The 19255-nt window shown below is 33.5% G+C and overlaps 1 protein-coding gene across 1 annotated transcript in view; it reads right to left on the bottom strand.

The window, feature by feature from the left end:
* The window catches only part of TNKS (tankyrase), a 254709-nt gene that overhangs the window by 132087 nt on the left and 103367 nt on the right, over nucleotides 1-19255 (bottom strand). The gene's annotated exons all lie outside the window — the stretch shown is intronic.

Raw genomic sequence — 19255 nt, 5'->3', positions numbered from 1 at the left:
ACTGGTGAATCTATGAGAAGAGTAAATAGGTATTCACTGCACTATTTTAAACTTCCTATAGGTTGGAAATTTTCAAAATAAAAGTATGAATTTGAGTAACAACAGTAGGAAAGCTTGAAGTTAGCTATGACGGATGAGTCATACAACTGAATAGATATCTGCATTATCCAATGTTTTAAAATACCATTTTGAGGGAAAAAATAGTAGTTGAATTTGCAATAAAAAGTACAAATAAAAAGTACAATCAGTAAAATTTTCATTGTTTTTAATATATGAAATCTGTCATTTTTCTAGTTATCAAAAGTCTAATTACAAGTTTCAGCTTTTTAATATATGAAATTTTCTGGAGATACAAACAACATTTATAAGTAACATTGCCACTAATTATCCACCGTAACTTTGGTCAAAGATTTTAATGCAGAATTTGATTACTTTTGAGCAAATAAGCAAATGTTGATCTCCCCTTTCTTTATAACAATATTTATAAACAATTCAACTTTTGAACCATGCATCATTGTCATTTACCTGCCATTCTATAGCAGGACTCATGTTTAAAAATACTTTAGAAATTGTTACCTTTTTCTTGTGGAAAAAAATCAATCTTGATAGACTGTATTTAAGCACTATTTTTGGAAGTCTTTTGTGATTAAAGAAGATGAAAAATCAAAAGGAGAAAGCAGGAAAAATTACAAGAATAGGCTCAGAAATATAAAACTTAAAATTTTCTATGTTGGAGTGAATAAGAGATGATCCCCTTAAATTTTAAAGCAGGTAACATTTGCCTAATGATTGTGGCATCTAATTAAGCCTTTCAAAAAAAATATAAGGTTATTTATCCAAGTGATAGGGACCCCCAAATAGTTTAGTTTTTATCGTATTTTCTTCCACTACAGCAGATAACAATCTAAATTTTAAAAATAATTAGCAAGGGCATCTTTCTCATCAATACATTTTATTACCTTTAGGCAAATAAGTAAAAATACACTAACAGAAAACTGTATCACAATGGGATAGGACGACTCTCAGACTTGGATAGTTCTCCATCTTGTCCCTAAAATACCTGAGGGACGCAATATGTTCTCACTGGTAATAAGGCTCACTACTGAGATAGTGTCACAGCTGGGGGTGGGGGATGGTTTGTCAAGGGACATCCCTTTTACATGTACAAAAGGATTGTTACTACATAAAAATTTGAGAGGGCAATAATGTTACAGAAACTGCTTTATGACCTCAGGAACTATTAAACTGAAATATCTGAAATCAACACATTTCAAAAATGAGACATCTAATACTTAGCCAAGAACATCTAGATTATAATAATAGCCCCATGAGAGCCAACAGATTCAAAAGCTGTTTTTGCTTAAAGCTAAGACCAAATTAGTAATGCTCTTATACAAATGCATGAAGATTTTAGAAAAACTCATGAGAATATATATACTGCTTCATCAAAGAGAAACACAACACAGTAACAGGGAGGCTTTCCATTAGATATAGTAAAGAATTTCTGGATAAAACTGGCATATGAAAAAAATCTGAAGGTGTATTAGAACATTAGGTGACCAATAAACATCAAGTGAGTGAATAGAAAAGTTTTGCAATCTCTTTCTTAGTAAGTTATTTCATTCATCTAGGGTTATGATTCTGCCTGGGCTACAGAAGCCCAGTGACATCAACAATTCTGAATATGATCTGTATACAACTGGTTATCTATGACTGCTCAACAACAAGAGCTATTATTATTGGGGTCCTACTATGGGCCAGACATTGTACACTCTATGATAGGAAAATTTATATAGCATGAGTTTACACACAAACCATGTTTTTTTTTTTCATTAATGTGATGGGGATTAAAAATCAAAACAAAACAATCTAACTAGTAAGTGTGTTAGCTTATTTAACAGTAGTTACAAGTGAACATGCAGATTTTGGAATCCACAGATCAACATAGATTAAACAAACAAACCAAATACCAGATTGGATGACTTATCAAAGGTCCCTTTCCAGATTTACTTCTTATTCTCAATTCCAGTTTGTCTGCCTGATATAGCATTTCTGGTTTATTTGATACCTCTAGTACACTGTTTTGATTACAGTGTCATAATAAAACAGCTCTAGTTTATGAAGCACCCCTTAAATGACCAGTCATTTTTTAACAAACAATTATTGAGTTCTGGGATTGTAACAACAAATAAGAGAGAGAAAGTCCCACTTCTCAAGAAGCAATTACTGAAGTCAGGGGTTGAGAGTCTGATAAAAAGTAAGCAAAAATGTACGTGGGGCTAAAATAATTTCAGACAGTTATTGATGGGTGATATAAAAGGGTGACTGGCAGCTGGGATGGACACCTCTTTATATGAGGGGTCAGGAAGAGCTGATCTGAAGTAGTGATTTTTGAGTAGAGACCCAAACATCAAGAAAAAGAAGGTCAGCAAAGACCTGAGGAAAAGAACATTCCAAACAAAGGAAACAGCACTCCAGAGAAAGTACAGAGAAGGTAAAGAATCATGACAGAAATCAACTTGAAGTGTATGGGTAAAGGAGGCTACTGTAGCTGGAACATAAGGACAACAGGGAAAGTATTAGACAACAAAGTCAAACATTAGGCAGGGGCCAAATAGATTGAATTTTATTCTTAGCAGAATGATTTTTAAGGAGGAGAATGAAGTAAACTAATTAATGATTTAAAAAGATTTCCCTTGTTGCTATGTAGAGAAAATGGACTGAAGGAAGGCAAGACAAAGGTAGAGCAGTCAGGAAGCTTCATTGCTACTACTGAAACTAGCTAGTCTGTAACATCACTGGTCTCCACAAGAAGATCAGGAGCTTGTGTCAGAATGTAAATCACTGCACTGCTTCTTCATCAAGGAAGTCTTGCCATAAAAAAAAAAGTCAGCTAAACTGAAGGTGTACTTGATGATGTAGTTGATTAACATTCAGGCACAAGCTCCATACCTCAGTGCATACAGAAACAAACAATTCACTAACCGGAACCAGCCTATAGACCACAGTTTGGTTAGCCCTGTTCTCAATAATAACTGATGTCAGTAGCAAAGACGGAGAAATAGATTTGGAATATATTTTGAAGGCAAAACAAACAGGATTGGCTGATGAACCAACACAGGATATGAGAAAAGGAGAGGAATGAAGTTTGACTGTGGCTTTTTGGCCTGAGCAACTGTGGAGATTGTGGTGCCATTTCTTAAAATGGGGAAGAATGCGATTCAAGCTTTGTGGGAGTGGGAATGGTGTTGGATAGGGAGATGAATTCAGTGTTGGCCATGTTAACTTTGAGATGTCTATCAGATAACCAAGTAGAAATATCTAGTAGGCACTAGGAAAAATGTTTCTAGAACTCAGGGAGGTCAGCACTAGAGCCACAAACTGGGAGGTAAGGGAGAGTAAGGGAGGGCCGTTATTAGCATATAGATGTTATTTAAAGTGAATAGATCGGATGAGATCAGCCAGAAAGTTATACAGGGAGAGGTAAAAATCCCAGGAATAAACCTGGGCTCTTCCAACATTTAGATGTGGAGCAGAGGAGAAAGAAACAGAAAGGGATGCTCAGAAGGGCTCATCAGTGAAATGAGAAAAAAAAAAAAGCAAGAGAGTATGATATCCTGGAAGCTATGAGAAAAATGTTTCAAGAAGGAAGTAATACATAAATGAAATTATGTTGAATGCTGCTGAGAGGCTGCACAATGAAGTGACCAGTGAATATGCAAGATAGGATTTCTTGATAAACTTAGGGAGAAAAGAAAACAAGACATTTCAATACAGTGGTTAAGGACAGAAACAGGACCAAGGAATTTAGTTAAGAAAATGTGAGAAAATAGAGAGAAACCATGGACCACTCCTTATGTTCTGAAGGGAAGCAGAAAAAAGGGTGACTTGAGTGATGTGAGAATCAAGAGAAGATTCTTTTTTTTACTTTTTCGAGATGCTAATCGAATTTGTGTGTGTGTGTGTGTGTGTGTGCGCGCGCGCGCGCGCGCACTGATGTATATAAGGTGATAGAGAATAACTGCAGGAGTCATGAGTCATGTCCTTGAGTAGCTGAGATGGGATAAGATCCAGAACAAAAGTAGAAGAGAGCTGGCCTCAGATAGAAGCAGGTGCTTCTTCTTCCAGTGTAACAAGAAGGAACATAGACTATATGAATATAGAGGCAGCTAGGTTGGTGTAACTGGTGATAGCAGTAAGTTTCTGTTTCATTACATCTCTTTTTTTCCAATGAAATATGAGAAAAGAAATAAGCTCAGAAGAAGGGATGGATGCTTTAAGCAAATAGGTATTTTGAGTTTCTAATCAATAAGCAGTCAAAAGCAAGGAGAAACACAGAGCCAGAAGAGGAAGCACTAATTTTTTTTAAATTTCTCATTTATTTCACATAACCTGATTTAATAAATGTCTTCAAAATCCATCTTCTACTTGCCACATGTGACTAATTTGCCAACTGAAAGGCCAAGAGCAAAATTCTAAATCAATCAGTTTTGCAACAGAAACATCAAGACAAGCATACCAAATATGACCACATATTCATAGAAGTGTTTGTATAAACATTCTCACTGTTTTAATGACAAGAAATACCTCTTGAAAAACATATGCCCTTAGTTCAAAAGCTGAACAATTAATGTTATTTATTTGAATGTCAAAAAAAGTTTTCAAATTAACTCTCCAAATATCTCAAAAGAAAATAATAAAAAGGGGTCATTTGATTGTTTTGAAGTAAAGTTGAGATATTCTGCTTTGGCAAATGGATATTTTTCCTGATCTTGTTAGTTTCAGCAATATTTATGGGTAAAGCATTTCAAAATCATAATAAACATCCTAGTAGATACTAAAAATTCATTAATAACTCAATACAACTTCCATTCTTGAATTAAAAAAAAAATCCTCTGAAGACTATGATTAAAAGTATTCTTCTCTAGTAGTATTTAAAAACAAATAAACAAAACCTCTTTCTCAAGTAAACAGCCAGTCTCATTCTTGGTAGTGAGACACAAGGAATTCCCACTAAAATTAGGAACAAGGTAAGAATGTTAATGCTTACCATCACTACTAATATTAAACAATGTTTTAGAACTATTGATCAACATAAAAAATTAATACCAAAATAACACAAAATGTCAGGAGGAGGAAACATGATATCAAGTGTCAATAATGATAAATTTATTAACCTAGAAAACCCAAAATAAATAAAAAATTTTAAGTACTATTAAGAGGATTCAGTAACATTGCTGGTTACAAAATTCATGTTCAAAAATCAAATTTTCATATCTATTTTTCATACACATTATATGTTTTACAAACAGGAGTTAAGATCCATTTATAACAGAGAGGAAAAATGTAAAATATCTAGAAATGAACCTAACTGGAATTATGCAGAGCCTGTAATAAAAATAAGTACAGAACTATTCTTAGGAGCATAAAATATCACTGAAATAACTGAAGACAGACACCCTATATCTGGATGGGAAGGCTCAAAATTAGAAAGATGTCTATGATATACAAATCAATCTAAAAATACAATGTAATCTCAATATAATTTCTCTTTTATAACTGCACCAGATGAATATGAAGTTCATCTGAAAGAATAAAGATGCAAGAACCATGAAGAAAAAAAAAAACTGTCCTTTTGATACTGAAACTTACTATAAAATAATTAGTGATATGGATCTGGTACCAGTATTAACAGATCAATAGAACAGAAGTCTACAAACAATTCCAAGGATATAAGAGTTTATTAAATAATAAGTGCAGCATTTTAAATAACTGTTGACAAGATAGAATATTCAATAAATGGATAACCACTGGAGAAAAATATGGTCTAAAGCAGAGTGATGTAACTTTATGCCGAAATAAAATACTAGTGGATAAGAATTCAAATGTAAAATATGAAACAATAAAAACACTAAAAGAAAACAGAGGAATTTTATATAAGTTGTGATTACCTTAAGCACTTTCTAAACTCACAGAAAACTCAGAAACCTTCAAAAAAAAAAAAAAAAAGTATTTCTTTCAGCCTAGTAAAACACATTGCACAGTGCCCAGCACAAGGCAAATTCAAGAAATGCAGCCTGGTTATTATGAAGAGTAAATTAGATTTCATATGGAATCTAGCAGACTCACTAGTACAGTGATTCACAAATAGTACGAACTGAATATAAATAGCCACTTCCCCTTATACTCAACTATTACTCCTACTTTTAGAATTCAGTGGAAAATCCTGGTATCTGTTTTAATAAACCTGAAAATAATCAAAGTAATTATAACTAAACAAGTATAAGAATCATCATACTGACACAGATCTATGGCTCATCCAGTCTATCCTACTGCTAAAGGAAATTTGTAAGCTGTGAAAAGAAATAAATAGCCTTCCTGATCTCAAGCTTATATAGTTTAATTAACATATTATCCAGATTATAATTTATGGCTTTCTCCTGTATTTGTTCAAATGCTTTTTGAATGAATGTACATTTCCTTCTAGTACCACCTTCTACATAACCCATAAATTTATTTTCTGGTAGGTAAAAGGAAATTTTTAAATTTGTATTTTAAACTTCCTACACATTAAATGTGAATATCTATAAGGACCTCAAAACCATTCATGAATTTATATGTTAATCCATCTCTCTTACACTTCTGTCTTTATAAACTCAGAAGACTCATTATTAACATATGTTCACACATACAGTGCTCATCCTCCCTCCTAGTGTACATCCCTACATGTAAACTTCATAAGGACCCGATTTTAATAGTTTCCTTCATCACTCGTCCCCATCATACAGAACGGTGCCTGGCATATAGAAAGTACCCATACTTACATGCCAAATGACTGAACTCTCTTCTGCCCCCTCATCCCTGTCTATTACTGAAGTAGCCCAGTCTAGGAAACTTGATACTTTTAGAGATACAGTGGCTGTCAACAAAGAGTCAATGAAGTCTAAAAGTAAACTGTTTTGTTTCCAAATGTTTCCTTCAAGATATCCAATGTTACATGCTTTTCAACCATAAAAGTACTACTTTATGTTTAAAAAAATTAGACTCCGAGTATTTCTGGTATTGTCAATCAGTTAAAATCACAGATAATTTTTAACCATTTCAAAATGTTTCAATACACTTTCGAGCCTTTCATCAAACGTAATAGCAAAAAGCAAACCTGGTTGATGGGACTTTCCTTTCCCTTTCTTTACAAGAAACCTGGTGGATAACCTAAAGCAGTACTTCTCAAACATGACAGTGCATCAGAATATTCTGGAGGGCTTATGTTAAAATACAGTTTGTTAGATCCTACCCCCAGAGTTTCAGAGTCAGTATATCTGGGGTAGAACCCAAATGATACTAATGCTGTTGATCCAGGCCTAAAGGTAAGAATAAAATAAAAAGGAAAATTATAAATTGTTGACAAGTCCCTGAAAAACTGAGGTGGTAATACAGATATTCAAGTGAACCAAAAATAAGTTCATTATTAATAAGATGCAATTTATTGAATGCTTCCTCTGCATCAGGCACCATACTAAGTAGTTTACAAATAAATTAATTCTTCATACAACCCTATAAATAGGTATTATTATCACCTCCACTCTTTGGATGAGAAACTATAGAAAACTGAGACCTAGAAAGGCAAAATAACTTGCTCAAGATTACACAGCTAGCAAAGCAGCAGAACTGGGATTCTAACGCAGATATTCTTGATTCCAAAAGTCTTTCTCATAACTCTGCTGTATAGCCAATGCTACAGTTTTACAGTATACCCATAAACCTGCTGCTGGTAATGTCTTCTCATCTGTAAGAATAAAAAAGTTTGAGACGAACACTGTATCTTAGAGTAAACAACCTTCCTGTAACAAAGCTTCACTAAATTGTCCCTTAAGTAAATGGTATAGTCTAAACTAACCTCTTCCTTCCAGCTAGCACATTTCTAAATGACATGTTTAAAAAGCATGCTGGAAGGTGTTAAATGTAGGCTGTGGGTATAAGTACAGTTTTGCTTGGAAAATATCAGGTATAAAAGTAGGTATCTGTTTGACGGAGATTTTTGTTTCTAGGTCAACTTATATCTTGTGTATCATATCCCGCTTCCAGTTTCCTCAGCCTCATGAATGAGCAACGTAATAAGACAAGAACACTGAAGCTATGTAGCAAAGCAGGGGTATATGAGGAAGGAGGGTATTCTGTAAAAACTCCACCAGCAACTTCTCCAACCCCAAGCAAGTTATTTCAATTACAGCATCTCCTTGATACTACATAATTACCTGTTATTCCCATTATTCCACCACTCAATGACACCTCATTTTTAATAAAAACTTCATGCTGAATATAGTGACTTTTTAAAGTTTCAGAAAAATAAGTCTTCTAAGTTAAACTTAAACCAAGAGAAATCAGGCTGTTGGGGTATACCAACTATAGGGCTGAACCAAAGAGTATATGGAATTAATAAGGAGCACAGGAAAAAGATAATGAAAAGGGGGATGGGTTTCTCCACTAGTTACCAACTAATAAAGCAGCAGGGTGTTAAGAACTTTTCTTTTTAGTCACAATTATAAATGTCAACTGTAAATACTCCTATCATAATATTGCTTTTTATTTTATTTACTTTGCAAAGCTAAAGTATTAAAAAATTGTGTTCTCTGCAGTACTGTGTGAATAGAAAATATACACTTCTGAACGGTCTAATACAAATATACTCATCATATCTCACTCTCCTTGTCCTCCTCTTCCCCAGATTATCAAAGCAGGTTAGGAGGGAAAAAAAGTAATGAGGCACTCCTACCCCTCCCAGCCAGGAGATACCAGTGGAGGCCTACTGGAGGGGAAGATATCCCACCCATGCCCAAAAGTACTGAGAAACCACCTAGTGTTAAAAAAGGCCAGGTGGGAAGCCTAGACTTCTACTCATACTTGAATAACAATGCAGAGCACCCCCACCTCTTATCCTACCAGTGCAGTGCCAGCCTAAGCAGCTAAAACAGAAGTTTAAATAAGATCCAGAGTCTCTTAACTGATACCCCAAATGTCCCGGTTTCAATGAAACTCATCATACCAAGAATCAAGAAGATCTCAAACTGAATTAAAAAAGACAAACAGAAGATGCTGTTTCAGTCTTCTAGCGCTGCTTTAACAAATTACCACAAATGCAGTGACCTAAAACACCATGAATTTATTATCTTACAGTTCTGGAGGTCAGAAATCCAACACAGGTCTCAATGGGCTAAAATCAAAGTGGCAACAGGGTTACATTCCTTTCTAGAGGTTCCAGAGGAGACTATTTTCTAACCTTTTTTAGCTTCTAGAGGCTGCCTACATTCCTTGGCTTGTGGTTCCCTTCCTCCATCTTCAAAGCCAACAATGGTCAGTCGAGTCTCAAGCTCTCATTTTATGTCACTGACAGTGAAATTTCTGCTTCCCTCTATGATATTTAAAGACTCTTGCGGTTACACTGGGCTTACCCGAATAATATTTCTATTTTAAGGTCAGCTGATAAGAAACTTTAATTCCATCTTATTTATTAATTCCCCTTTTACCATACAAACAAAATATTCTCAGGTTCTGGGGACTACAATGTGGATACCTTTAGGAGGTCATTATTCTGCCTACTACAAATCCAAAACTAATATGACAGACATAAGGGAATTATCTGATAAAGATTGTAAAGCAACTATCACAAAAATGTTTCAAAATGAAATTATGAACATGCTTGAAATGAATGAAAAAAATAGTTTCGGCAGAAAAAGAGTCTTAGCAAAGAAGTAGAAAATAAAAAGAACCACAAAGAAATTTTAGAACTAAAAAATACAATAGCTGAAATAAATACTTAACTGATGGTAGACAGTAGAAAGGAAAGGACAGAGGGAAGAATCAGTGACCTGGACAATAGAAAAATAGAAATTATCCAATCTGAACAGCAGAGAAAACAGACTGAAAAACGGAAGAAGAATGGAGCTTCAGGGAGCTGTGAGATTACAACAAAAGATCTACTCTTTGTGTCGGTGGAGTACCAGAGGGAGAAGAGAAAGAGGGCAGGGCTGAAAAAGTACTTAAAGAATTAATTGTTGAAAACTTCCCAAATTTTGCAAAAGACATAAACCTACAGATTCAAAAGCTGAGTGAATCCCAAACAGGATAAAACTCAAGAAATCAACATCAAGACACATCATACTCAAATTTCTGTAAAATAAAGACAACAGAAAATCTTGAAAGTGAGAGAGAAACAACACCTTACCTATAGGAGAAAAACAATTTTAATGACGGCACGTTTCTTAACCAAAACCATGGAGGTGAGAAGAAAGTGGCATAACATTTTTCAAGTGCTGAAGGAAAAAAACTGTCAACCCAGCATCCTATAGCCAACAAAATATCCTTCAGAAATGATGGGGAAGTCAAGACATTCTCACAAGAAGGAAAACTAAGAGAATTTTTTTGTTAGCAAATATACCCTAACAGAATGGCCAAAAGAACTTTACTAAACAGAAAGGAAATGATAAAAAAAAAAATTAATAAAAAATAAATAAAAATCTTGAAACATTAGGAAGGAAGAAAGAAAAAGGTAAGTTAAAAATTTGGATAAATAGACTTTTCATCTCCTCTTGATTTTCTAAATTTTATTTCATGGCTGAAGCAAAAATTTTAACATTGTAGGATGCAGTTCTAAATGATGAAAAGAAAATATTTAAGACAATTATAGGTGGGAAAGGGTAATGGGGTGTGAAGGAGGATAAGATTTCTATACTTTAACTGGTAAAATGATAATACCAAAAACACTACAGGTAAATCAAAATAGAATTCTAAAAAAATTCAGGTAACCCACAGGAAGGCAGGAAATGGAAACAAAAAAAATAGAGCAAACAGAAAACAAAAATGATAGACTTAAACAATAAAATATTATTGAATTAAATATAAATGGTCTAAATACACCAATTGAAAATCAGGGATTTCACAGCATGGATAAGAAAACATGACCCAATATTCTGTCTGAGAAACTCACTTCAAATATAATGATATGGCAAGTTGAAAATAGAAGGATGGAAAAAAATATATCATAAAACAAAAATACTCCAGAAGTGGCTACATCAATATTAGACAAAGTAGAATTTAGAGCAAAGAAATTTATCAGGTAGAACCAATACACCAAGACGACAGTAATTCTAAATGTGTATGCACCAAATAAGAGAACCACCAAATATGTGAGGCAAAAACTGTTAAAAGTGAAAGAAGAGACAAATGCACAATCATACTTGGAAACTTGAACAACCCACTCATAACTAGACAGAAAATCAACAATCATACAGAACTCAAAACAACAATCAATCAACAGGATCTAATAGACATTTATATCCAACAGCAGCAAAACACACATTGTTTTCAAGTGCCCATAGAACATATACTAAGATAGACCACATGCTAGGCCATAAAACAAAAATAAAGTCTAAAAACATCAAAAGAATTGAAACCATACAGACGATTGTCCAACCAAGATGGAGTCAAACTAGAATCAATATCAGAAAGATAACAGAAAATCACCTAGAATCTAAACAACACACTTCTAAATAATCCATAGGTCAAAGAGGAAGTCTCTAGGGATATATATAAAAGATACCTTGAACTGAATGAAAATGAAAATATTCACTATTTCTGGGATATCAAAATTTCTGGGTCACAGGTAAAGCACTGCTTAGAGTGAAATTTTTAGCACTGAATGCATACATTAGAAAGAGGGAAAGTTTCACATTAGTTTACTAAGCTCCCACATCAATAACCTTAAAAAAGAGCAAGATAAACCCAAAGCAAACAGAAGGAAGGGGATAATAAAGAGTAGAATTTAATTAAATTAAAAACAGAAAAGACAAAAAGTTAATGAGACAAAGAGATGGTTCTTTGAAACTATTCATAAAATTGAAAACTTGTAAGCAAGACTGACCCCTCCAAAAAATAAATAAATAAATAACCCTACAATCAGGAAAGAAACAAGGGATATATCACTACAGATCCCGCAGACAACAAAAGCCTATTAAGGGAATACAACAAACATCTCTACACATAAATTTGACAACCTAGATGAAATGAACCAATTCCTTGAAAGATAAAACTATCAAAAACACACAAGTAGAAATATATAACCCAAATAGCCCTGAATCTATTAAAGAAATAGAATCTTTAATTATTTATCTTCCAGAAACAAAAGTACTAGGCCCAGATAGTTTCAGATGAATTCCACCAAACATTAAAGGAAGAAATACCAATACTTCATGATCTCTTCCAGATAATAAAAGCAGGGAGAACATTTCCTGACTCACTCTGTGAGGCCAGCATTACCATAATACTGAAACTAGATAATGACATTACAAATAGGGAAAATTGCAGACCATTACCTTTCATGATGGAAATGTTCTGTATCTTGACTATATCAATGTCAATACCCTGTTGTGATATTGTACTACAGTTCTGCAAGATGTCACCACCAAGGGAAACTGGGTAAGGGGTATAGGGGACCTCTATGTATTACAACTTCATGTAAATCTTACAACTGCATGTGAACTACAATTATGTCAAAATATAAAAATTCTAAAAGAATGGAGCCATTAACCCTTTCAATACCCAAAGCATTGATGAGCCTTAATTCACATGTGTTATTTTAGAAAAGCAAATTTTAAATGTAATTATTTTATTATAAGAAGTTTTTAAAGAACCATGTGAAACAGAAGCAGTTCGGTTCTATTACAAACTGCAATAATACAAACTTCAATGAAAATGTTATACAGTTGCTACAGTTTACTAGGAGAAATGACATCTGCTCTCAGGGTATATACACTAACAAGTTATGCTTCACAAATATGTCATTTTTGATCAGTTGAAACATCATGCTATTTTTAATGATTTAAGCCTGCTGGCTTTAATTACACAACACAAAACGGTTGACAGGGAAGAGCTGGATTATCTGAACAATACTAGAGTGCTGGGATTATCTGAACAGAAAGCCAGTTTCTATAATTATATGTAAATTATCTGTAACTCATGTAAGGTCTATTTATATTATCTGAACTGTCTCTTACCTATGAATAGCTCAAACATATTGGATATGACATTTTTCCTTATAGAGTCTAAATATTTTTTAAGGTATTAAATGAATGTTAATCAAGTCTACTAATGAGAGAGCAAAGATTTAATAATAGCATTTATAAAGTTGAATATATCAATTTATTAACCTAACCAATTAATTCATTTTATTGTCATAATACAATGATGAATCTTGCAGGTAATATTAATAAGGTAAATTTTCTTTTTTTGAAAGGAAGTATCTTTAAGAACAAAAAGAAAATTTATGTAACAGATTTAAGCCCTGAGTTTATAACCTGGCCCAATTTTTCAGACATGTTTTAAACTACATCCTTCCAAATGAATGAGTAGGTAAAAAATCTTATTCTGCATATGAACACTGATTCTTGAGTCAAATCCCAACAATTCTCCTTAATAACTGTTAACTTGTAAAAATAACTTAACCTCTCCACCTACAAAATGGGTACAATGAGATAATATCTACTTCATAGCTTTGTAAGGATTTAATGCCCTAAGAACAGTGTCTGGCTCAGAAGCATTTAGGAGGTGTCAGTTGTTGTTGTTGTTGTTGTTGTTGTTGTTATTGTATTTTACATAAAATTTTCTAACTTCCAAAGGAAAGTTTAGCTTGCTGCAGGTACTCTAAAAAACCAATTCAATAAAAACTATTAAAAAAATTAAATAGGTGCTAAAAAGAAGAAGAAATTAACTAGCTCAGGCAAGCTTTTGACCTGTTTAAGGTGTAAATAACACTTTCAAATTTAAATCAATGTGTCTTATGTCAGACATGATGTTTTAAAAGAAGCACTAGTTTTATATTCCTCTTCTAAATTATTTTCATGTTTCTCAAGTTTTAAAAAAAGGTGTTTCAACTGCTTTTAATAACAAAACCTTATATTTTCCTACTCATGTCCAAAATTATGACACAAATGGATTAAATCATTAATAAAATTCCTTAAAAATTTTTAAGGGATTAACATTTTCAACATATATTTAAAATCAATATTCACACAATTTTATTTCAACAAGTTTTAACTTCCTTTGCTCTAATATTAAATGGGATTTTTTTTCTAAATCTGGAATTCATCTTAACATAGTAATTTTTCCTATAATACAATAGGTAGACTTATTTTCTCACATGGTTTATTTTCCTTGATGCATTAAGTACCATATGGTTTATTTTCCAGGATGCATTAAGTCCCATTAGCGTTCCTAATAACTGATATAATTTCTAAAGTTCAAATTAAGGGCATGAGAACTCTGTCTTCAATCTTGTAAACCGGTAGTAAAAATGAACTCCAAATGATGTGCAACATGCAACATTGTAGTAGAAGTGCATTGACAAAGCAGTGGCAAAAGAAAAGTAAAAATTAGGCCCTGCTTTGACTTCTGGAGGTTTGATATTAATAGCTGCAGGGAGTTTGATCTTTCCAGGGTTGGCATGTTCTCAATCAAAGGAACCATCCAAGAAATCTGCGGCGACCAGGTTCAGAACCCACCTAACCCATGATAACAAACAGTAATTTTTAAAATGTGCCTATGTTTTTTAAGAAGTGCACATACTATATAAGCAATTCAAAACAACTTTTAGGAAGTAGTAAAGTTAGAAAGACTACTAAAATATGGCAAGTATTCTAAAAAAACAATTCAATAAAAACTACTCAACAAATTAAATAGGTGCTAAAAAGAAGAAGAAATTAACTTTGATTAATAAAGAGCATTTAACTCTTGGAAAATTTAACCTGGAAAATATGCTGCCCTTAGCTACCAGTAATCAGACTTAGATGTGTTTCTTTAATTTTTTTATATACCAGGCACTCTGCTAAGTCCTGGGGACAAAGTAGGAACAAGACAGGCAAACACCCAAACCCTCATGAAGCTTTCATTCTATTGGGACAAACAAAAACAAATCCATGAAGAAAATAAAGTAGGCTAACGGGACTGGGGGACAAGAAAACCTCTCTGAGGAAGACACATTTGAGCAGAGAGATGACTGATGAACCATGTGGAGCGCTGGGTGCCGTGCTCCAGTTTCAGCAAATAGCATATGTTAACCCAGACACACAAAAGGACTTCATCTGTTTGACAGACAGCAAGTATCCAGCTGTAGCTGAAGCAAAGAGATGAAGGGAGAATAAAGGAAAGCACAAGATTAGATATATGTATGGCAGGGGCCAGACCTTGATAGACCATGGTTAAAGGGTCTGGATTTTATTCAGGTATATTGGGAATATATTAAAGAATTTTCTGATCATGGGCTATCATTATCTGATTAATGCTTTAGAAAGAAGACTCCAGCTATACTGAGGAGAACTGAGTGAGGTTAAAGTAGAGACAGAGAGACCCATTACAAGGCTATTGCTGTCAAAAAGGAAAAAAATGATGAAGGTATGAACCAGAATTGAAGCAGTGAAACTGGGGAGAAATGGTTGGAAATGTGATACTATACAAAAGTTCAGTAAACTTGAATTACTGGTGGGTTAGAGGCAAAATGTGAGGAAAAGAAAGAAATCATAAATTTTTGGTTTGAGCAAAACCTAGCAGTCAAACCAAGGGTGGCAGAGTACAGATCATTTAAGTCCTCATACATGCAAAGGATTTTTGGTCTTACTTGAAAGGAAGTAGGAAGCAGTGGGAAAGGATAAAAAGATAGAATTCCAGATATACTTTGCTGATTTACCAGGTCAAACTCAATAAGCACATACCAGACCCCTCAACAATGCCTGGCCTGAGCCAGAGCCAATTTCTTCTGAAGAGTCTGGGAGCCTGCATATCAATCACAGATTAGGATTTCCTCATTAATGCAATGAATCCAGATCAAGGCTTATTCTTGAGCTACATTAGTGCAAATATATCCTTCTTCTCCACTTCCCTATCCCTAAGTCTACTAGGAAAATTAATGGACCAATGATCTTGGCAACTTTGCAGTCATCTACACCCACTTGCTTTACATCCCTGCCATCCTAGGTCCTGCTAATGAAAAACACTCCATCCTTTTCAAACTCTCAGCCTCAGTCTGCTGTCACCTCTTCTGACCCAACTTCCCACTGCTAACTTCTGTCCTTTCCACTGCACTCCACAGGATTCCCTTTACATGGTTAACAAACATACCTACATCCCTATCTTTCTTCAATGAACATTCTTATTGTCAATCACCTTTAACTGAAATGTGGCTCTTCCATAATAACATCACATGTATTATAGCACTTGAAAGGGAAAGCTCCTCATTCTCCAAATCCCCACATACTTAAAGTCAAGAATAGAGAGATACACCGTATTTGTGGATGCTAAGTTTGAATATGGTAAAGATAAACAATTTTAACAGGACCGATAAAATGAATCCAAATTCACAAAGAAAAATAAAGGTTGAAAACCACCTATGTAATTGTTAAACACTAAGGAATTAGTGCAAAAAAACTAAGATATATCCAAAGAAGGGCATACTATGAAGTCATTAAAAACTCATGTTGCAGAAGAATACGGAATGCTTTCTGGGAATGCACAGATAACTAAATTATATATAGAATAAGAATTATATGTATAGAATAAGTCTGATTTGGTGCTCATATGAAAAAAGGATGGTGCGCACATAAAAAAGGATATAAAGTATACCAACATATTATCTCTAGGTGGTATAATTACAAATGATTTTTCTTTTTTGTGCTTTTCTTTTCTCCCTTAATTTCCACAATGAATCCATTTCCTTAATAATCAGAAAAAAAGGCCAAAAGATAAGTTACTTTAAAAAAAAATCAATAATCATAACACACCAAACCCTGCTCTTCAATAATATTTACATAGGCTGTTATAGATTTTTCATATCCTTGTTTATTTTAAAAGCAAAGGAGAAGAGAAAACAAAAATAACCCTTCAAGTCCTTTGGTTGATTGCCCAAAATTTGAAAATAACAAAAAACTTATGAATTCTTTTAATCATATCATTCACTTATACAATAATTCAGCAAGGAGTTTGATAAGTCTCTTTAATCAAACAGTGTCTTAAATGCCTAAGTTTACCATCCGAAACAAATGGCAATATGCTTTTAATTGTCAAACTAAACATATATTGTTGCTTTGTATACCTTTGTAAAAATCCATGCATTCTTTGTGAATAAGAGGATGCTAGCCATCTATATATTTTTAAAATTTTCTGTAAAAAGAGATTTTCACCTTGTTAGTTTCCTTTAAGGAAGATACATATATACCTGGACCCAATTTTGGCTATCGCACAAAACTAGCAACACAAAAGATGGGATATTGGAAAGACATTTTCAGCAAATGAATTCTCAAAAAGAAAAAACTAAGAATAGAAACTTCACTCTGAACGTAAGTAAGGGTACTACAATTGCATGGGACATCAAAATAAAGAATAACACCTCACCCATGATAATCTCTAATAATTCTAACTTAAGGTGTCCCTTTAAAAAGATATCCTTTATATCAATGCTTACTCTTTTTAATTTAGCTTTGGAAATAATACTTCCATCATAATCCCATTGGAAAGAATGGCTTAGTAGAGAACCTATATGAGCAGAAACATATTTTGGAATATATTTCACTTAAGTGTTACTTTACTGCATTATGTAAAATGAATGTACAAATATCAGTAGTTATATTTTTAACAAAATAAACTAACAGTTTTTTCTTTTAAATCCTATCTGAAAAGTTGTATATCATTTCCAAGAAAGTAGATATTCATGAAAAGAATAATTAATGAAATTAGTATTATGATTCAGAAGAATTTAGTATCTTCCTATCTAAGCAAAGTACAGTACTAGATGTTTTTCAAGTTGTTTTACAGATACGGTATCTATCTTCTAGGAATTTTCTGTCTCCATGAGTTATCGCTGTTAAAGCTCTTTCCCAAACTACCAACAGCCAACATAATCTCTCCTGAAATTCATAACAAATTAGGAGACAGCTTCTTGTTGTTAACAACTGATAAACTTTGTCTTTTTAAAAATAGTGAAAGTGGGTCAAAAAGCAGTGTTGCATTGAATGAATCTAACAAATGGGGAAGGCAGGCATTGAGGACCGAAGAGAAGAAAAGGTCGGAGGGAGGACGCTTGGATATGGAGACAGTCTTGGTCAGCATTTATAATTTACCTCTGTTACCGTGAACTATATTTCTCCTTTGGACAGAGACTACTCTAAAGACCCTATCATAGCCCAGGGCTTTGTTAAAATAAGAGACTGAAAAGCTGTAGATTCTAAGCAGGCCTGAAGCTATATATTTTCATTTCATTATTTTAAATTCATTCTTATATGCATTGGTTTAAAGAAGCTTTATGTTATCTTGATTCAGCAACTGAATCACCTAAACTCTTATTAATTGAGAAAAATCATATTACCCGAATTTAGCAGAGATTACATTAATTTCAGCAAAGTGAGAAGTTGTCTTTCTATGCAGAGTAATTAAGCAAAATTCCATATATTTTCAAAGCTTCCTGCACATAAATATATTCCATTCACCTTGGAATCTTTGTTAAAAATGCACAGCATTGACTCGGAACTTAAAAGTGAACAAAGATTTATTTTCTTCAAACGTGGGCAAATGTAAAAGGTAGTTAAAAGTCATTTACTCTCATATAACCTAAAATAACACTGTTAGCACTGCAGTGACAAAAAGGTTCCAAATTACAAAAGTCAGTTAAGTAAAAGAGGGCAAAGGCAGCAGAACTTAGATGCTAAGACTAAAAACAAAAATAGGTCCAATGCAGCATTTTGAAAATGAAGATCAATGAAAATGGTTGTTATCATCGTATCACTTATAGCACTAGTTCCCATATTGTTTTGAGAGACCCCTTCTATTCTAGCATTTCCTCCTTGCTGGTTCTTGACATTTGTCTTAAAACTAATACTTAAGGAAAAATTTGCAGTAACTGAAATAAAAAGGTAATACACTGCCTCAGTTAAAAATTACTTAGCTATCATGATAAATAAAAAGGAGAAAAAAAGAGAAAAATACAAATGGGTAGCAAAGGAGGAGCAGCAGCATATTTTATTTAACTATCGATCTAAGTAATAAGCCAGCAGGTTGTCTTTCCGATCAAAACTACTTTTATACTAATACAAATGTCCTTGCCTGGTCAACAGTGAAGGTCTTAAAAGAGTCAATGGAGAAGATGAGGTATGAGAAAATTATGATCTAAACCATAAAATATGACTAAAATACGAGTGCTGAATGTATGTTATCATTTAAT

The sequence above is a fragment of the Choloepus didactylus genome, chromosome 3 (assembly GCF_015220235.1).
Source record: "Choloepus didactylus isolate mChoDid1 chromosome 3, mChoDid1.pri, whole genome shotgun sequence".
NCBI classification, from domain to species: domain Eukaryota; kingdom Metazoa; phylum Chordata; class Mammalia; order Pilosa; family Megalonychidae; genus Choloepus; species Choloepus didactylus.
This window is presented reverse-complemented; position numbering and strand designations above follow the sequence as displayed.